This window comes from Triticum urartu, chromosome 2, assembly GCF_003073215.2.
Source record: "Triticum urartu cultivar G1812 chromosome 2, Tu2.1, whole genome shotgun sequence".
Taxonomy (NCBI): Eukaryota; Viridiplantae; Streptophyta; class Magnoliopsida; order Poales; family Poaceae; genus Triticum; species Triticum urartu.
Window position 1 is genome coordinate 457,503,966 of NC_053023.1, and position 22,040 is coordinate 457,526,005.

Sequence of the window (22,040 nt, forward strand, 5' to 3'; positions counted from 1 at the left end):
GCTACTTGAAGATGAATATTTTAGGAAAGCTCAATGATTGGCATGGCATGGATTAGAAAGTGGACCCCTCAAAATGCTAAGGACAAAAGATTGGCTCAAGCTCAAATCACAAGACTCTACATTTTACTTTTAGTGATCCAAGATCACATTGAGTCCATAGGAAAAGCCAATACTATTAAAAGGGGGTGAGGTCTTTCTTAATGAGTTACTTGCTCAAAATTCTTAGTGATATGCTCCAAAAACCCTCAACTACTTTCTCATATCCGCATATCTCCCAAACCAAAAGTCAAACTCGGCCCCACCGAAATCTTTTATCCAGTGCCACCGAGTTCACTTGACATAGCCACTGCCAGAAACCCTAGTCACTTCGGTCTCACCGATAGGGATCACGGTCTCACCGATATGGGATTGCAAACTCTGTGTTTCCCTTCGTAACGTTTCGGTCTAACCGAGATGAGCGATCGGTCCCGCCAAGACTGCAATGCAAACTCTCTGTTTCCCCTTCGTAATGTTTCGGTCTAACCAAGATGAGCGAATCGGTCCCACTGACTTTGCCTGCCCAACTCTCTGTTTGTCTATTACCAAAATCGGTCCTACCGAGTTTGTGTAAGCGGTCTCATCAAGATTATGTTATGCCCTAACCCTAATGGAATCGGTCCCACCGAGTTGACATGTCGGTCCCACCGAAATGCCTAACGGTCACATTATGAACCTAATCAGTCTGACCGATTTTTATGATTCGGTCCCACCGAGTTTGGTGATTTGTGTGTAACGGTTAGATTTTGTGTGGAGGCTATATATACCCCTCCACCCACTCTTCATTTGTGGAGAGAGCCATCAGAATATGCCTACACTTCCAACATACATTTTCTGAGAGAGAACCACCTACACTTGTGTTGATGTCAAGATATTCCATTCCGACCACATAAATCTTGATCTCTAGCCTTTCCCAAGTTGCTTTCCACTCAAGTCATCTTTCTACCAAATCCAATCCCATGAGAGAGCTGAGTGTTCGGGAGACTATCATTTTAAGCACAAGAGCAAGGAGTTCATCATCAAAACACCATCTATTACCTTTTGGAGAGTGGTGTCTCCTAGATTGGTTAGGTGTCACTTGGGAGCCTCCGTCAAGATTGTGGAGTTGAACCAAGGAGTTTGTACGGGCAAGGAGATCGCCTACTTCGTGAAGATCTACCCTAGTGAGGCAAGTCCTTCATGGGCGATGGCCATGGTGGGATAGACAAGGTTGCTTCTTCGTGGACCCTTCGTGGGTGGAACCCTCCGTGGACTCGCGCAACAGTTACCCTTCGTGGGATGAAGTCTCCATCAACATGGATGTACGATAGCACCACCTATCGGAACCATGCCAAAAATCTCCGTGTCTACATTGCGTTTGCTCCCTTCAAACTCCTCCCTTTACCTTCATATGCTATTGTTTTACATTACGCTGCTATACTCTTAGAATTGCATGTGTAGGTTGATTACTTGATTTGTGCGAAGTTGCTAAAATCTGCCAAGACTTAAAATTGGGAAAAGGCTAGATTTTTATTTGGTCAAGTAGTCTAATCACCCCCCTCTAGACATACTTTCGATCCTACAAGTGGTATCACAGCTTTGGTCTCCATTTGCTTTGATTTCCATAGCTTTTAGTGATCATAGCCTTGGTTTCACAACCTAGGAGAGTATGGCATCTAGTGAGGGAAATTACCACCATAGAGGTCCTTACTTTGATGGTACTAATTTTGCTAGTTGGAAGCATAAGATGAAAATGCATATTCTTGGACATAACCCCGCCGTTTGGGCTATTGTGTGTATTGGGTTGCAAGGTTAATTCTTTGATGGGAAAGAACCGAACCGCGAAGCTAGCGCGGAAGAGTTGAAGATGCTGCAATACAATGCTCAACCATCTTGAGAATGCAAAGGAAATTTGGGATACTTTGATTGATATACACGAAGGTACCGACTCCGTCAAGGAATCCAAATTGGATGTGCTTCAAAGTCAACTTGACAAGTTCAAAATGAAGGATGGTGAAGGTGTCGCTGAAATGTACTCTAGGCTTGCTCTCATCACAAATGAGATTGCCGGCTTAGGAAGTGAAGAGATGACCGATAGATTCATCATCAAGAAGATCCTAAGAGCCTTGGATGGAAAATATGATACCGTATGCACATTGATCCAAATGATGCCCAATTACAAAGATCTCAAGCCAACGGAATTCATTGGAAGAATTGTTGCTCATGAGATGTCACTCAAGGATAAGGAAGAGCTTCACAACAAGTCAAGTGGTGCTTACAAAGCTTCATGTGATGCTCCCACATCATCAAGTGAGAAACAAACCTTCAACGAAGAATTGAGCCTAATGGTGAAGAACTTCAACAAGTTTTACTAGAGTAGAAGCAAGGAAAGAAGTTCCAAGTCAAGGTCCTACAATGACAAAAGATCTTCTAGTCGTGAGCACAATTGCTACAATTGTGGAAGACCCAGACACTATTCCAATGAGTGTACGGCTCCCTACAAAAGAAGAGAATATTCTCCTAAAAGAAGAAGTAGAAGAGAATAATCACCTCCAAGAGAGAGAAGGAGTAGAGATGACCGTTATGAACGAAGAACATCATGGAGAAGCAAGGATTCGGGAAGAAAGGACAAGTCATCAAAGAGCTACACAAAATGAAGACAACAAGCTCATGTTGGTGAATGGGTATCCGGCTCCGACTCCGACGATCACTCCGAGAGAAGTTATCACTCCAACTCCGAATATACTCAAGATGAAGGTGTTGCCGGTCTAGAACTTGTGTCAACCAACTCCTATGACATATTTGACTCACCAAATGAAGGGATTGGAAGATGCTTCATGGCTAAAGGCCCAAAGGTATCACACCCCGAGTATGTTGATTTCAATAGTGATGAAGATGATTTGCTAGGTGATGATGATTTACTTGTTGAAACTCTAGTTATGAAAACTATGATGAACTTGCTATTAATCATGATAATCAAGATAAAACGAATGACAATGATATGTAGGAGATTGAGCATCTAACTAAAGAACTAAACACTCTTAAGTTAGCTCATGAAACTACCTTGGAAGATCATCGAGAACTTTTAAAGACTCATGAGAAGCTACGTTTTGAAAAGCTCAACCTTGAGCAAGAGCATGAGTTCTTAAAAGAAATCAATGATGATCTTCGTAAGAAAAGTTCTTCTTACATTGCCAAGCGTTTACTCTTGTCTACTTACATGCCACAAGTTAAATCTAGCAACAAGAACAAGAAATATTCTTCTTCTAGTAGTAACAACAATCATGCTAAATCCAATGTTGTTGCTTCTAGTAGCTCTCTTGATTCCACTAATGATTCTCTTAGCCAAGTTACACTTGAGCAAGAAAATAGCTTATTGAAGGAAATTATAGAGAAAGGTGTTTACAAGAGTCTTGCCGGAAGTAAGCAATTTGAGGAAATTGTACGGAAGCAAGGAAGACACCGGAAGAATCAAGGTGTTGGTTTTGAACGAAAGTTCAATGCCAATGGAGTTGAGTGGAAAGAAGATCAATACCCCAAGACAAAGTTTGTTCCTCTACAAGAGAAGTATGATCCTACTTCTTTCCTAGGAACACAGGCTCAAGATGATCTTCCACCACAAGACCACAAGCTAAAAGGCAATGACAAGCTTCAAGAGGAGATTGATGCATTTGAAGAAGCACCTAATGCCTTGGTCAAGTGGGTTCCCAAGACTACATCAAGTTCCACTTCATCAAGTATGACTACAACTCCAAGGATTCCCATCAAGATGGTGTGAGAAGAAGAACTAGAGAGTTCTTGAGGGTGACTCCGCCAACATACTTCACTCTTATCATCTTGGCAAGGACAAGTGCAAACAACTTCCATATCTTGCACTAGTTCAAGGAGTCACAAACCCTCTTGTTGGTAAGACAAGGGACAAGATAACCTAATGCTTTCATGGACATCATCCTATGTGAACATCACTCTATGTCTATGGATATCCTTGGTTGTTCCTTGTGGGACTAACCCATGTAGGTACTAAAAGTGCGACTCACTCCAAATGATTGCTCCAAATGATCTACATGAACATCGAGCATCTACATCTTCAACACCTACATGAAGTCATCATCGACAAAACCCAAGGTTAGTTCATCCCTCTTAGGGGGATATCACATCTAGGGGGAGCTTTACTCTAACTAATTGAGCTAAAGCAACTCTAATGATGTGAGCACAACAATGCTTTATGCAAAAGTGGCAACCCCACTTGTGCTTAAATGATGAGTATGACCTATGATCAAATGTTCTCATTTGACTCCTAAGTCAATCTACTCATATATAGATGACCTAGTCATCGCCAAATTGCTTGATAGATGCTAGAGTGATTGTGCATGCTTTGTCGCATATTTCATTTGTCATTTTATTGTGTGAGCATGTTGATTGCATATTTCACTCATTCGAGGACATCCATTTGTTGCATTGATTGTCTGGCCTTTTCTCTTTTTCCAAATGGATGGACAAGAATTCCTAAGGACTCCCTCTAGCTATCTATGCTTTTCTCATCTCAAACTCTATTCATGCTACATCAAAAAGTTTGATCAAGTTAGATTCGAACCACTCTGTGTGAGGAGCACTTGGAGTCCCCGATTCATCATAGACTTAAACTTCCAAAACCTCTTTGTGCATTTCGGTATGACTAAGTTATCCATTTCGGTCACACCGAGATCACTAAGTTGATCTAGGTTTTCAATCTCGGTGCAACCGATTTGAACTTTTCGGTCACACCGAGTTGCGGTAACCGCTTGCGATTCTACATCTCGGTGCCACCGAGTTGTTCCACTTGGTCACACCGACAGGGTCGGTATATATAAACCCACGGGTGAGATTCTGGAAATTTCTTCGAAACCTCTCAGCCCGCACGTATCCTACTCTGCCGCCTCGGGTCTCCGCATCATCCTCTCACCGCTGGTTTCCATCGCCGTCAACGGATTTCTACCCCTCCGTTGCTGCCATAGAGAACTCCGCCGAATTAGGGTACGAGTTAGATCCTTTGTGCTATTTTTTTAACTCTGATTCGTAGCACATTAGTTTTCCATGATCATGACCACGCATGCAATCAATCCATCCACTGAAAACATCCCTTAGGTTAGGTTTGATTTGAAAATTTAGGGTTAGGTCTGCGCCGAACTCATCTTGGACCGACCAAATTGTAGAAATCGGTCTCACCGATTTGGCTTAGGCCATTGCAGTTACACTTTCGGTCTGACCGAAAACTGCAAATCAGTGTGACCGAGTTCGATTCTTTGTGAAACCCTAGCAGTCTCGGTGCCACCGAACTATCACTCGGTCTGACTGAGTTCACTAGTTTAGGTTCCAAAAGCTGCTTCGGTATCACCGAGTTTACAAATCGGTAGCTTCGAAATGCTTTTTGTGAAGAACTAAAACTATGTTTTTAATTCATCTATTTTGCAAAACTCTGCACTTTGTGATGCTCATCCACTCTACCTCATCTATATCTATTCACAGGGTCTGATGTTAGTAAGTTTGCAGAGATGTCTGACCAGACTGACAGCCAGAACAAGTCAGATGAACAAGTGCAATTGAGTGAGGGAACTAGTCCCTCTAGCACTTCTGATGATGGCAGCAGGAGCACACCAAGCAACTTGCCCAAAGCAGCCACCAGGTCAAGGAAGAAGAAAACCTCAGATTCTGAAGATGAGGACTATGTGGCTGTTGAGGAGGAAGTCAGCTCCAAGAGGAAGGTGCTGAAGAAAGAATATGGGTCGACTGCTACAACTAAGCCTAGCTTGCACAAGAAGGCCCCTGCCAAGAGGGTGCCAACCTTTAAGGTTATAGCCTCAACTGCTTAAACCTCCAAGCCAACTGAAGACGTTGTTCGAGAAGGAAAGAAGAGGAAGGAAAGGGTCAAAAAGACCACTGCCAGAGTGCTTGGTAGATCCTCCATTATGAGATATCCAGAAGAAGAGGAGGAGGAAGAGGATGCTGCACCAGATCCCAAGTCTCAGAAGCATATGGGAGATGCGATTAAGTCAGGGGCTGCTCCATCTAAGCCCAAATCTACTCCCAAGGCTGCTGCTCGGAAACCTTCCAAACCCAAGAGGAACACCAGGAGTATACCTGCTAAGGAGAAGAACAAGGCCCCAGTGCCTGAAGCTGAAGAAGAGGAAGATGATTCTCTTGTTTTGAGGAAGTTGAAGCCCAAAATTCCTGACCACAATGATGCTCATCCAGTCGCTGAGGACATGCACATCAGGAAAGATGCAGGACTAAGATTGTGGAGACAGTTTGATCCCTATGCTGTTAGGAGGAGGATTGCAGTTGACTACAGGTTCCATACAAAAGGAACAACAAGACTTCTATGAGACAATTTTGCTTGACAAGAAGCCCATTGTGTGTGACATGAAATGGGTGGATTGGGAATACATCCAGAAGAATGAAGATCACTTCCCGGGAGTATATGACAACTTTAAGGCATGTGGAGTAGATGAGTTTGTTGGAAAAAAGCTCACTAATTGGAATGATGAGCTGATCATGCAGTTTGACTCCACTACCCACTTCTATCCAGATGGAAGGATAGTATGGATGTCTGAAGGTACCAGGTACCAGTCCACAGTTGAAGAATGGGCCAAGCTAATCAATGCCCCCGAAGAACATGAAGATGACTTGGATGTGTATGCCACCAAGAAGAAAGACCACAACTCCATGGCAAACATGTACAAAGAGATCCCTGATAAGGCTTTGTAAACACACAAGCTTGGATCTGCACACTTCTTGTTGTCTGGTCTGCCTACCATTAACTGGATCTTAAGGCACACATTTCTACCCAAGTCAGGAGATCACAAGATGATCAGAGGACACTGCATCAACATGCTGCAAATCTTTGATGTCCCTCAGAAGTTCAAGGTTATGAGTTTGATTGTAGAAACGATCAAGAGGACTGCTGCTAATCAAAAGAGGAGTTGTGGGTATGCTCCACATATTCAGGAGCTCATCAATTCTAAGATGGGCATACGAATTTATTTGCTGGACAAGGAGCATCTACCCTTACATCCTGAATTTGAAGACAACACTATTGTGATGAATGAGGAGGAACCATCATCAGCTCAAGTCCAGGAGAAGAGAGCCAAGGCAAAGGCTAGAAAGCTGCCAAGATGCCCAATGTTGAAGAGGCATCTCAAGTTTTCCTGAAGAGCAAGCAAGATCAATTGGGCTATCTGATTCAAGCTACACTGAGGATTGAGAAGGGCTTGGCTACCCTGACTCGGAATCAGGAGAGCCTGGAGAGGATTGTGGAGACAAAATTCTATGATCTTCATGTGAAGGTGACTGAGATTCAGACTGCAGTTGAGCAGCTTCAGGAGGAAGCAGAGGAGAGGAAAGGAAAGGCAACTACTGATGCTTTTCAGCGTGTGCCACGAGGTCCAAGATCTGCTGCACTGCCAGTTTCAGATGCTAGAGCTACATTGTCAGCACCAGCATCTACAGCTCCAGTGCCACCTCCAGCACCCACTCCACCTCCACCAGCTCCAACTACATCATCGGAAGCCTTCATCGTTGGAGTCTCTCTACACCACCTCCCGAAGACCAAGCCTGAGAGATGTATAGCATATGCATTTTTGAACTTTTTGGTAACTTGTTTCCAAAGGGGGAGAAATATGTATAGATCCTTGGCTTTGAGAGAGTGTGTCTTGCTTTTGGTTGAACATTTTTATTGTGTGCTTGTGTGAGATACTTTATGTCCTTATGTCCTTGTGAGATACTCATGTGATCATGTAGTTGATCATATGCTACCTTAATGCTTGTTGAATGATACCATCTTTTAAATCTCATATATGATCATTCACTTGCTTGGTGATGAGTGCATGCTTTTAATTACTATCATTTTGAGCGCTCCACCAAGGTGTATGTGACATGGAAGAGTAACCCATGAACCTAATTGATTGTGCATTTGCATTCAAAAGAAAATTTTAAATAATGCACAAATTTAGGGGGAGCTCTTGCTTATCACATACTTCTCAAAGCGACGATGTTTTTCAATCTTATGATCATTTGTCGAAGCTTTGATCTATATGTTGTCATCAATTACCAAAAAGGGGGAGATTGAAAGTGCAACTATTCCTGGGTGGTTTTGGTAATTCCTAACAACATATAGCTCACTAAGCTAATGCTACTTGAAGATGAATATTTCAGGAAAGCTCAATTATTGGCATGGCATGGATTACAAAGTGGACCCCTCAAAATGCTAAGGACAAAAGATTGGCTCAAGCTCAAAGCACAAGACTCTACATTTTACTTTTAGTGATCCAAGATCACATTGAGTCCATAGGAAAAGCCAATACTATTAAAAGGGGGTGAGGCGTTGCTTAATGAGTTACTTGCTCAAAATTCTTAGTGATATGCTCTAAAACCCTCAACTACTTTCTCATATCCACATATGTCCCAAACCAAAAGTCAAACTCGGCCCCACCGAAATCTTCTATCTGGCGCCACCGAGTTCACTTGACATAGCCACTGCCAGAAACCCTAGTCACTTCGGTCTCACCGATAGGGATCTCAGTCTCACCGAGATGGGATTGCAAACTCTCTTTTTCCCTTCGTAATGTTTTGGTCTAACCGAGATGAGCGATTGGTCCCACCGAGACTGCAATGCAAACTCTCTGTTTCCCCTTCGTAATGTTTCGGTCTAACCGATATGAGCGAATCGGTCCCACCGAGTTTGCGTGACCAACTCTCTGTTTGTCTATTACCAAAATCGATCACATCGAGTTTGTGTAATCAGTCTCACCGAGATTACGTTATGCCCTAACCCTAATGGAATCGGTCCCATAGAGTTGACATGTCGGTCCCACCGAAATGCCTAATAGTCACATTATGAACCTAATCGGTCTGACCGAGTTTTATGATTCGGTCCCACCGAGTTTGGTGATTTGTGTGTAATGGTTAGATTTTGTGTGGAGGCTATATATACCCCTCCACCCACTCTTCCTTCATGGAGAGAGCCATCAGAATATGCCTACACTTCCAACATACATTTTCTGAGAGAGAACCACCTACACTTGTGTTGAGGTCAAGATATCCCATTCCAACCACATAAATCTTGATCTCTAGCCTTTTCCAAGTTGCTTTCCACTCAAACCATCTTTCTACCAAATCCAATCCCATGAGAGAGAGCTGAGTGTTGGGGAGACTATCATTTTAAACACAAGAGCAAGGAGTTCATCATCAACACACCATCTATTACCTTTTGGAGAGTGGTGTCTCCTAGATTGGTTAGGTGTCACTTGGGAGCCTCCGTCAAGATTGTGGAATTGAACCAAGGAGTTTGTATGGGCAAGGCGATCGCCTACTTCATGAAGATCTACCCTAGTGAGGCAAGTCCTTCGTGGGCGATGGCCATGGTGGGATAGACAAGGTTGCTTCTTCGTGGACCCATCATGGGTGGAGCCCTCGGTGGACTCGTGCAACCGTTACCCTTCGTGGGTTGAAGTCTCCATCAACGTGGATGTACTATAGCAACACCTATCGGAACCACGCCAAAAATCTCTGTGTCTACATTGCGTTTGCTCCCTTCAAACTCCTCCCTTTACCTTCATATGCAATTGTTTCACATTCCGCCACTATACTCTTAGAATTGCATGTGTAGGTTGATTACTTGATTTGTGCTAAGCTGCTAAAATCTGCCAAGACTTAAAATTGGGAAAAGGCTAGATTTTTATTTGGTCAAGTAGTCCAATCACCCCCCTCTAGACATACTTTCAATCCTACAAGTGGTATCAGAGCTTTGGTCTCCATTTGCTTTGATTTCCATAGCTTTTGGTGATCATAGCCTTGGTTTCACAACCTAGGAGAGTATGGTGTCTAGTGAGGGAAATTACCACCGTAGAGGTCCTTACTTTGATGGTACTAATTTTGCTAGTTGGAAGCATAAGATGAAAATGCATATTCTTGGACATAACCCCACCGTCTGGGCTATTGTGTGTATTGGCTTGCAAGGTGAATTCTTTGATGGGAAAGAATCGAACTATGAAGCTACCATGGAAGAGTTGAAGATGCTGCAATATAATGCTAAAGCTTGTGCTATTCTCTTCAATGGATTGTGCCCCGAAGAATTCAACAAAATCAGCCGTCTTGAGCATAGTGTAGTGCGCGTGGCGTCCCTATTGGGTGTGCGCGGAACACCCACCACACGCTCCGCCGCCACTGCTCGTCGGTAGCTGTTGCCGGCCGCCGTTGCCGCCACCCTACCGTCTGCCATCGCGGCCACCACACCACGGTCGAAAGCAGGGCCATCACCCACTCCGCCGCCATGGCCACAACACCACGGTTGAAAGCGAGGGCCATCGCCCACTCCGCCGTCGTGGCCAGAAGGTGGGAGGTGACCTTCGTGGCTGCCACCCCACTGCCGGACACCGTGGCCATGACCCGCTCTACTACCGCGGCCCGAAGGCGGGAGGTGGTGGTCATGGCCGCCACCCCATGGTCGGTTGTTGTGGCCGCCAGCCCACCATCGACCGCCGGGGTCATCACCCGCTCCGCCACTCCCGCTGGAAGGCGGGAGGCGGAGGTGGAGACCCGCACGTGCGTCAGCGACCTTGCACGCTACATCGAGTTCCTGCAGGAGGAGGAGAGCGCCTCGTTGAGCACCCAAAGAGCCTTACCACCGCAGCACACGCCGCTGCAGAAGCGAGGAATCAGGAGATCTATGAGGAGTCCCGCCCTTTGAGAGGGGTCGTCTGGAGCGGCAGAGGGCATTGGAGGTGAGGGTGAGTGTCGCTGAAGGTACAGTAGCGGCAGGCACCATATTGCAGTTGTCCAGCTTGTCGGTAGGCTCCTCCTCCTCTGCCTCTTACTGAGCACGCTCGGCAGAGGAGAGGCTACCAAAATTAGTACAAAGCCCCTCAGTAGTAGTAGTATTTAGGGACTATTTGTTTCATTTCATCTGACTATTGATGTGGTGGAACTATACAACTTACTTAAAATTAGCTAGTATATATAGTTGAACTAGCTATTTCAGTAAGTGGTTGGCAACAATTGGGGAAAAGTTTGGTCGGTTCAGCTATCGAGTTGAACTGTTTGTATAAAGAACGATTGCTTAACCTATGAATGAAATCTATGCTTAATTACTGAATCTTAGTTGCAAAAATTAGATAGTGCTACTGATTTTTAGCTGCATATTTTGACAAATGGCAGTGTTATAAGGTTGACAAATGGTAGTGTTATAAGGTTGACAAAGGGCAATGTTACTAGATCAACAAATGTCAATCTTTCTAGTTTGGAAAATGGCAATATACCCAATATGATAGATGCAAATCTTACCAAATTGTCTGTACATGGTTGCACACGGGTCATCCAAAAAAATGTTTGCGTTGAAGGGATGTACAAATCCTGCATGCCAGATTTTCTCTTGGCTTAGCGACGAAGTATTGCTTTGCATACCGTATTCAATCTGAACCGTTTGCATTGAAGAGATGCACAAATCCTGCGCGGCAAATTTTCCGTTGGCTTACTGGGGAAGACCATAGCTATCACTTTGCATACGGGTGTTCTATCTAAAACTATTGTGATGAAGAGCTGCACAAATCCTACTCGGCACATTTTTCCTTGGCTTACCAGGGAATCTGTCGGTTTACATATGGGTGTTCTATCTAAAAAGTTTGCGATCAAGAGTTGCACAAATTCTGCTCGACACATTTTCCCTTGGCTTCCTGGGAAGCTGTCGGTTTGCATACGGGTGTTCTAACTAAAACGTTTGCGATGAGTATTTCATATTTAAAAACCATTGACGTTTTTTAAGAAAATCGTTTTATAAGTTTTTACATTCAGAGAGAAAAACACAAGTTCGTTCAAACCATATCTTTCATTTAGTCACATTGTGAATTTATATTCATATGCTCGAGATATAATATTAAACCCCAAAAAAAACTAATTCCGGCGGCGGCACAGGCGGCGTGCGGCGCCAGCGTTATCTTTGTCGTCCTTCGGGACGCCATTATTGAAATCTTCAAGGCAGCACATAATGTTCTTCACATGAAAATCAAACATCATGTCATCGCGCGACCGACGGGCGGGGCGCGGGAGGACGGCAACTCGCGACGCTGGAAGGTAGTGGTCGACGGGGGTGTCCCATGCTGGTAAGGGGGGCGCGCACACGGGCACGGGCGCGTAGGTGCAGGCAAATGCATGGGGACCGGCACCGCAATGGGTGCAGGGGCGCGCACGAGCACGGGCGCTGGCGCTGGCATGTACACGAGCTTGCGTGGGTCTGCAGAGACCTCGCTGACGGCCGCGGCTTCCAGCTCTGTGATAGTGTTCGGCAACCAGCCTTTCAATGCTACGAGGATAGTCTCTGGCGCGGGCGCGGGCGCGGGGATGGGAGCTAGGACCGGCATGAGGGCAGCAACCGCAACGGCCAGCTCATTCAGGGCCATGTCCATGAGGCCCCATTCCTCCTTATTTTCTATCTGCTTCGGCTTGGAGTCGACTTCAGCAAAATGGAAGACTAGTGGCAAATGACCCTTCTGTACCATGGCGTTGGTGGTGGTCCGCGGGAGGCGAATGATACGTCTCCAATGTATCTATAATTTTTGATTGTTCCATGCTATTATACTACCTATTTTGGATGTTTAATGGGCATTAATATGCTCTTTTATATTATTTTTGGGACTAACCTATTAACCGGAGGCCCAGTGCTAGTTTCTGTTTTTTTTGCCTATTTTAGAGTTTTGCAGAAAAAGAATACCAAATGGAATCCAAATGGAATGAAACCTTCGCAATGATCTTTATTGGACCGGAAGCAAACCAGAAGACTTGGAGTTGAAGTCTGGAACGCCACGAGGCAGGTGGACGCGCCCAGGGGGGTAGGCGCGCCCCCACCCACGTGGGCCCCTCGTAGATCCACCGACGTACTTCTTCCGCCTATATATACTCTTATACCCTAGAAACAACGCAGAGAGCCACGAAACCACTTTTCCACTGCCGCAACCTTCTATACCTGTGAGATCCCATCTAGGGGCCTTTCGGCGATCTGCCGGAGGGGGAATCAATCACGGACGCTTCTACCTCAACACCATAGCCTCTCCGATGAAGCGTGAGTAGTTTACCACAGATCTTCGGGTCCATAGTTATTACTAGATGGCTTCTTCTCTCTCTTTGATTCTGAATACAAAGTTCTCCTTGATGTTCTTGGCGATCTATTCGATGTAATACTCTTTTGCGGTGTGTTTGCCGAGATCCGATGAATTGTGGGTTTATGAACAAGATTATCTATGAATAATATTTGGTTCTTCTCTGAATACTTATATGCATCATTTGATATCTTTATAAGTCTCTTCGAATTATCAGTTTAGTTTGGCATACTAGATTGATCTTTGTTGCAATGGGAGTAGTGCTTAGCTTTGGGTTCAATCTTGCGGTGTCCTTTCCTAGTGACAGTAGGGGAAGCAAGGCACGTATTGTATTGTTGCCATCGAGGATAAAAAGATGTGGTTTATATCATATTGTTTGAGTTTATCCCTCTACATCACGTCATCTTGCTTAAAGCGTTACTCTGTTCTTATGAACTTAATACTCTAGATGCATGCTGAATAGCAATCGATGTGTGGAGTAATAGTAGTAGATGCAGAATCGTTTCGATCTACTTGACACAGACGTGATGCCTATATTCATGATCATTGCCTTAGATATCTTCATAACTATGTGCTTTTCTATCAATTGCTCGGCAGTAATTTGTTCACTCACCGTAATATCTGCTATCTTGAGAAAAGCCACTAGTGAAACCTATGGCCCCCGGGTCTCTTTCTTATTATATTGCATCTCTTTTATTTACATCGCATCTCGTTTACTATTTTACAATCTTTACTTTCCAATCTATACAACAAAAATACCAAAAATATTTACTTTACTATCTTTATCAGATCTCACTTTTGTGAGTGACCGTGAAGGGATTGACAACCCCTTTATCGCATTGGTTGCGAGGTTCTTGATTGTTTGTGCAGGTACTAGGTGACTTGTGCGTTGTCTCCTACTGGATTGATACCTTGGTTCTCAAAAACTGAGGGAAATACTTACGCTACTCTGCTGCATCATCCCTTCCTCTTCAAGGGAAAACCAACGCATGCTCAAGAGGTAGCAAGAAGGATTTCTGGCGCCGTTGCCGGGGAGATCTACGCCAAGTCAAGACATACCAAGTACCCATCATAAACTCTTCTCCCTCGCATTACATTATTTGCCATTCGCCTCTCGTTTTTCTCTCCCCCACTTCACAAATTTACCGTTTTATTTGCCTCTCTTCCGTTCATCTCTTTTTGCTTGCTTCTTGTGTTCTTGGGTGTTAGTGTGCCTGTTTGCTTTGACGACTCTTCCAAAAAGCGTTGATACTCACCTTAGAAGGTTGGAAGAAATTGAAAACAACATTAGAAGCTTTATGTCTTTGTAGTTTGAGCATAATAATTTCTTCAGAAACGAGCTTAAAGAACAAAAAAGTTTTATGGAGTACATGAATAAAGTGCTCGATGATATGTCTAAGGAATTTTAATGTTTGAAATCTCAGTTTGCTCATCTTGAAAATTTAGTAGGCCAAATTTCAGATAAGCAAACCACCTTAGTTAATAAAATGGCCACTAAACAGGAAGATCTAGATGATAATAATGATGAAGATATAAAAGTGATTGATGTGACTCCTATTAAATCTTTGGTTTCCAATATGAATCCTGATAAAGATGGGACTAGGGATGAGTCAACTTTAGTTAAAAGGCGTCCCAATGATTCTGAGTTTCTAGATCTTGATGCAAAAAATAATAAAAGTGGGATTGAAGAGGTCAAAACTTCACATAGCAATGAACCCACTATTTTTTATTTCAAGGAATTTAATTATGATAATTGCTCTTTGATATATTGTATTTCCTTGTTGCAATCCGTGTTAAATTCTCCTCATGCTTATAGCCAAAATAAAGCTTTTACTAAATATATCGTTGATGCTTTAATGCAATCTTATGAAGAAAAGCTTGAACTAGAAGTTTCCATCCCTAGAAAACTTTATGATGTGTGGGAACCTACTATTAAAATTAAGATTAAAGATTATGAATGCTATGCTTTGTGTGATTTGGGTGCTAGTGTTTCCACAATTCCAAAAACTTTGTGTGATGTGCTAGGTTTCCGTGAATTTGATGATTGTTCTTTAAATTTGCATCTTGCGGATTCCTCCATTAAGAAACCTATGGGAAGGATTAATGATGTTTTTATCATTGAAAATAGGAGTTATGTGCCCGTAGATTTCATTGTTCTTGATATAGATTGCAATCCTACATGTCCTATTATTCTTGGTAGACCTTTCCTTAGAACGATTGCTGCAATTATTGACATGAAAGAAGGAAATATTAGATTCCAATTTCTGTTAAGGAAGGGCATGGAACACTTTCCTAGGAAGAAAATTAAATTGTCTTATGAATCTATAATGATAGCCACTTATGGATTGCATACCAAAGATGACAATACCTAGATCTATTCTTGTTTTTATGCCTAGCTAGGGGCGTTAAACGATAACGCTTGTTGGGAGGCAACCCAATTTTATTTTTGTTCTTTGCTTTTTGTTCCTATTTAGTATTAAATAATTTATCTAGCCTCTGTTATTACTATGTTTTTTATGTTTCAATTAGTGTTTGTGCCAGGTAAAGCCTTTAGGATCTTCTTGGGTGATTGTTGTTTGATCTTGCTGATAAAAACAGAAAGTATGCACTTACAAAAATAATTTTCATTTTTTACCAGAGAGCGATAAAATACCAATTCCAACTTTAGTAGATCAATATACAAATTGTCCTGGTCTTCCTAAGTTTTCAGAATTTTTAGAGTTACAGAAGTATTCGAAAGTAACAGATTGCTACAGACTGTTCTGTTTTTGACAGATTCTGTTTTTCGTGCGTTGTTTGCTTATTTTGATGCATCTATGGCTAGTATCGGGGGGTATGAACCATATAGAATTTGGAATACAGTAGGTTTAACACCAATATAAATAAAGAATGAGTTCATTACAGTACCTTGAAGTGGTGGTTTATTTTCTTATACTAACGGAGCTCATGAGATTTTCTGTTGAGTTTTGTGTTATGAAATTTTCAACTTTTGGGTAAAGATTTGATGGATTTTGGAATAAGGAGTGGAAAGAGCCTAAGCTTGGGGATGCCCAATGAACCCCAAGGATAAATTCATGGACAACCAAAAGCCTAAGCTTGGGGATGCCCCGGAAGGCATCCCCTCGTTCGTCTTCGTCCATCGGTAACTTTACTTGATGCTATATTTTTATTCACCACATGATATGTGTTTTGCTTGGAGCGTCTTGTATGATTTGAGTCCTTGATTTTTAGTTTACCGCAATCATCCTTGGTGTACACACCTTTTGGAGAGACACACATGAATCAGAATTTATTAGAATACTCTATGTGCTTCACTTATATCTTTTGAGCTAGAATTTTTTGCTCTAGTGCTTCACTTATATATTTAAGAGCACGGTGGTGGTTTTATTTTATAGAAATTATTGATCTCTAATGCTTCACTTATTTCATTTTGAGAGTCTTTTAGAACAGCATGGTAATTTGCTTTGGCTATAAAATTAGTCCTAATATGGTAGGCATCCAAGATGGGTATAATACAAACTTTCATAAAAAGTGCATTGAATACTATGAAAAGTTTGATACTTGGTGATTGTTTTGAGATATGAAGATGGTGATATTAGATTCATGCTAGTTGAGTAGTTGTGAATTTGAGTAATACTCGTTCTAAAGTTTGTGATTCCTGTAGCATGCACGGATGGTGAACCGTTATGTGATGAAGTCGGAGCATGATTTATTTATTGATTGTCTTCCTTATGAGTGGCGGTCGGGGACGAGCGATGGTCTTTTCCTACCAATCTACCCCCTAGGAGCATGCGCGAAGTAATTTGTTTTGATAAATAATAGATTTTTGCAATAAGTATGTGAGTTCTTTATGACTAATGTTGAGTCCATGGATTATACGCACTCTCACCCTTCCACCATTGCTAGCCTTTCAAGTACCGCGCAACTTTCGCCGGTACCATAAACCCACCATATACCTTCCTCAAAACAGCCACCATACATACCTATTATGGCATTTCCGTAACCATTCCGAGATATATTGCCATGCAACTTACCACCGTTCCGTTTGTTATGACACGTTTCATCATTGTCATATTGCTTTGCATGATCATGTGGTTGCCATCGTATTTGTGGCAAAGCCACCTTTATAATTCTTTCATACATGTCACTCTTGAGTCATTGCACATCCCGGTACAACGCCGGAGGCATTCACATAGAATCATATTGTGTTCTAGTATCGAGTTGTAATTTTTGAGTTGTAAGTAAACAAAAGTGTGATGATCATCATTATTAGAGCATTGTCCCATGTGAGGAAAGGATGATGGAGACTATGATTCCCCACAAGTCGGGATGAGACTCCGGATGAAAAGAAAAAACAAAGAAAATAAGAGACCATAAAAAAATAGAGAAAAAGGCCCAAATAAAAAAATGAGAGAAAAAGAGAGAAGGGACAATGTTACTATCCTTTTACCACACTTGTGCTTCAAAGTAGCACCATGATCTTCATGATAGAGAGTCTCCTATGTTGTCACTTTCATATACTAGTGGGAATTTTACATTATAGAACTTGGCTTGTATATTCCAACGATGGGCTTCCTCAAAATGCCCTAGGTCTTCATGAGCAAGCGAGTTGGATGCACACCCACTTAGCTTATTTTGTTGAGCTTTCATACACTTATAGCTCTAGTGCATCCGTTGCATAGCAATCCCTACTCACTCACATTGATATCTATTGATGGGCATCTCCATAGCCCGTTGATATGCCTAGTTGATGTAAGACTATCTTCCCCTTTTTGTGTTCTCAACAGCCACCATTCTATTCTACCTTTAATGTTATGTCCATGGCTCACGCTCATGTATTGCGTGAAGATTCAAAAAGTTTGAGAACATCAAAAGTATGAAACAATTGCTTGGCTTGTCATCGGGGTTGTGCATGATTAAATACTTTGTGTGATGAAGATAGAGCATAGCCAGACTATATGATTTTGTAGGGATAACTTTCTTTGGCCATGTTATTTTGAGAAGACATGATTGCTTTGTTAGTATGCTTGAAGTATTATTATTTTTATGTCAATATTAAACTTTTGTCTTGAATCTTTCGGATCTGAACATTCATGCCACAATAAAGAAAATTACATTGAGAATTATGCTAGGTAGCATTCCACATCAAAAATTCTGTTTTTATCATTTACCTACTCGAGGACGAGCATGAATTAAGCTTGGGGATGCTTGGTACGTCTCCTACGTATCTATAATTTTTGATTGTTCCATGCTATTATATTATCTGTTTTGGATGTTTAATGGGCTTTAATATACCTTTTCATATTATTTTTGGGACTAACCTACTAACCAAAGGCACCTTCATAATTCTTTCATACATGTCACTCTTGAATCGTTGCACATCCCGGTACACCGCCGGAGGCATTCACATAGAGTCATATTTTGTTCTAAGTATCGAGTTGTAATTCTTGAGTTGTAAGTAAATAAAAGTGTGATGATCATCATTATTAGAGCATTGTCCCAGTGAGGAAAGGATGATGGAGACTATGATTCCCCCACAAATCGGGATGAGACTCTGGACGAAAAAAAGAGGCCATAAAAAAGAGAGAAAAGGCCCAAATTAAAAAAATGAGAGAAAAAGAGAGAAGGGACAATGCTACTATCCTTTTTTCACACTTGTGCTTCAAAGTAGCACCATGATCTTCATGATAGAGAGTCTCCTATTTTTTCACTTTCACATACTAGTGGGAATTTGTCATTATAGAACTTGCCTTGTATATTCCAATGATGGGCTTCCTCAAAATGCCCTAGGTCTTCGTGAGCAAGCGAGTTGGATGCACACCCACTTAGTTTCTTTTTGAGCTTTCATACACTTATAGCTCTAGTGCATCCGTTGCATGGCAATCCCTACTCACTCACATTGATATCTATTGATGGGCATCTCCATAGCCCGTTGATACGCCTAGTTGATGTGAGATTATCTTCTCCTTTTTGTCTTCTCCACAACCACCATCCTATTCCACCTATAGTGCTATGTCCATGGCTCACGGTCATTGTATTGCGTGAAGATTGAAAAAGTTTGAGAACATCAAAAGTATGAAACAATTGCTTGACTTGTCATCGGGGTTGTGCATGATTTAAATATTTTGTGTGATGAAGATAGAGCATAGCAAGACTATGTGATTTTGTAGGGATAGCTTTCTTTGGCCATGTTATTTTGAGAAGACATGATTGCTTTGTTAGTATGCTTGAAGTATTATTATTTTTATGTCAATATTAAACTTTTTTCTTGAATCTTTCGTATCTGAACATTCATGCCACAATAAAGAAAATTAAATTGATAATTATGATAGGAAGCATTCCACATCAAAAAATCTGTTTTTATCATTTACCTACTCGAGAACGAGCAGGAATTAAGCTTGGGGATGCTTGATACGTCTCCAACGTGTCTATATTTTTTGATTGTTCCATGCTATTATATTATCTATTTTGGATGTTTAATGGGATTTAATATGCTCTTTTATATTATTTTTGGGAATAACCTATTAACCGGAGGCCCAGTGCCAGTTTCTTTTTCTTTTTGCCTATTTTAGAGTTTCACAGAAAAAGAATACCAAACGGAATGAAACCTTCACGATGATCTTTCTTAGACTGAAAGCAAACCAGAAGACTTGGAGTTGAAGTCTGGAACGCCACAAGGCACGAGGGCGCGCCCAAGGGGGGTAGGCGTGGCCCCACCCTCATGGGCCCCTCGTAGCTCCACCGACGTACTTCTTCCGCCTATATATACTCTTATACCCTAGAAACATCGCAGAGATCCACGAAACCACTTTTCGACCGCCGCAACCTTCTGTACCCGTGAGATCCCATCTGGGGGCCTTTTCCAATGATCAGCAGGAGGGCGAATCGATCACGGAGGGCTTCTACATCAACACCATAGCCTCTCCGATGAAGCGTGAGTAGTTTACCACAGACCTTCAGGTCCATAGTTATTAGCTAGATGGCTTCTTCTCTCTCTTTGATTCTCAATACAAAGTTCTCCTCGATGTTCTTGGAGATCTATTCGATGTAATACTCTTTTACGGTGTGTTTGCCGAGATCCGATGAATTGTGGGTTTATGAACAAGATTATCTATGAATATTATTTGGTTCTTCTCTGGATTCTTATATGCATGATTTGATATCTTTGCAAGTCTCTTCGAATTATCGGTTTAGTTTGGCCTACTAGATTGATCTTTCTTGCAATGGGAGAAGTGCTTCGCTTTGGGTTCAATCTTGTGGTGTCCTTTCCCAGTGACAGTAGGGGCAGCAAGGCACGTATTGTATTGTTGCCATCGAGGATAAAAATATGGGGTTTATATCATATTGTTTGAGTTTATCCCTCTACATCATGTCATCTTGCTTATAGCGTTACTCTATTTTTATGAACTTAATACTCTAGATGCATGCTGGATAGCGGTTGATGTGTGGAGTAATAGTAGTAGATGCAGAATCGTTTCGATCTACTTGAAACGGTCGTGATGCTTATATTCATGATCATTGCCTTAGATATCTTTATAACTATGCGCTTTTCTATCAATTGCTCGGCAGTAATTTGTTCACATACCGTAATACGTGCTATCTTGTGAGAAGCCACTAGTGAAACCTATGGCCCCTGGGTCTCTTTCCTATTATATTTGCATCTCTTTTATTTACATTGCATCTCGTTTACTATTTTGTAATCTTTACTTTCCAATCTATACAATAGAAATACCAAAAATATTTACTTTACTATCTTTGTCAGATCTCACTTTTGCGAGTGGCCGCGAAGGGATTGACAACCCCTTTATCGCGTCGGTTGTGAGGTTCTTGATTGTTTGTGCAGGTACTAGGTGACTTGTGTGTTGTCTCCTACTGGATTGATACCTTGGTTCTCAAAAACTGAGGGAAATAGTTAAGCTACTTTGCTGCATCACCCTTTCCTCTTCAAGGGAAAACCAACGCATGCTCAAGAGGTAGCAGCAAACAGTAAGGCCGGCCGTATTAAACAATAGCTTGGGCTCCATTAATGGAGAGGATGCGAGCAAGGCAGGCAGCCATGGAAGTCAAAGGGCTCGCTTCCCAATGAGCCTGAGCAGCGTACAACTCGCATGCTTCCCGGTGAGCCTACGCACTGGAGGACAGCTTGCACGCCTCTCGGTCAGTCTACACATCGGAGTGCGCTCGCAGGCCTCCCGTTCAGTCAAGCAGCTATCCGCACGGCATCTCCTAGCCATTAAAGAGTGATGTGTGGTGAGGGAGTCCTGGATTAGGGGGTGTTCGGATAGCCGGACTATACCTTCAGCCGGACTCCTGGACTATGAAGATACAAGATTGAAGACTCCGTCCTGTGTCCGGAAGGGACTTTCCTTGGCGTGGAAGGCAAGCTTGGCGATACGGATATGAAGATCTCCTACCATTGTAACCAACTCTATGTAACCCTAACCCTATCCGATGTCTATATAAACCGGAGGGTTTTAGTCCGTAGGACAACACACACATCAACAATCATACCATAGGCTAGCTTCTAGGGTTTAGCCTCCTCGATCTCGTGGTAGATCTACTCTTGTACTACCCATATCATCAATATTAATCAAGCAGGACGTAAGGTTTTATCTCCATCGAGAGGGCCCGAACCTGGGTAAAACTTTGTGTCCCTTGTCTCCTGTTACCATCCGGCCTAGACGCACAGTTCGGGACCCCCTACCCAAGATCCGCCGGTTTTGACACCGACATTGGTGCTTTCATTGAGAGTTCCTCTGTGTCATCGTTGTCAGGCTCGATGGCTCCGACGATCATCGATAGCGATGCAGTCCAGGGTGAGACCTTCCTCCCCGGACAGATCTTCGTCTTCGGCCATCTGGAGCAGATCGAAAGCTACGCCCCTGGCCGTCAGGTCAGATT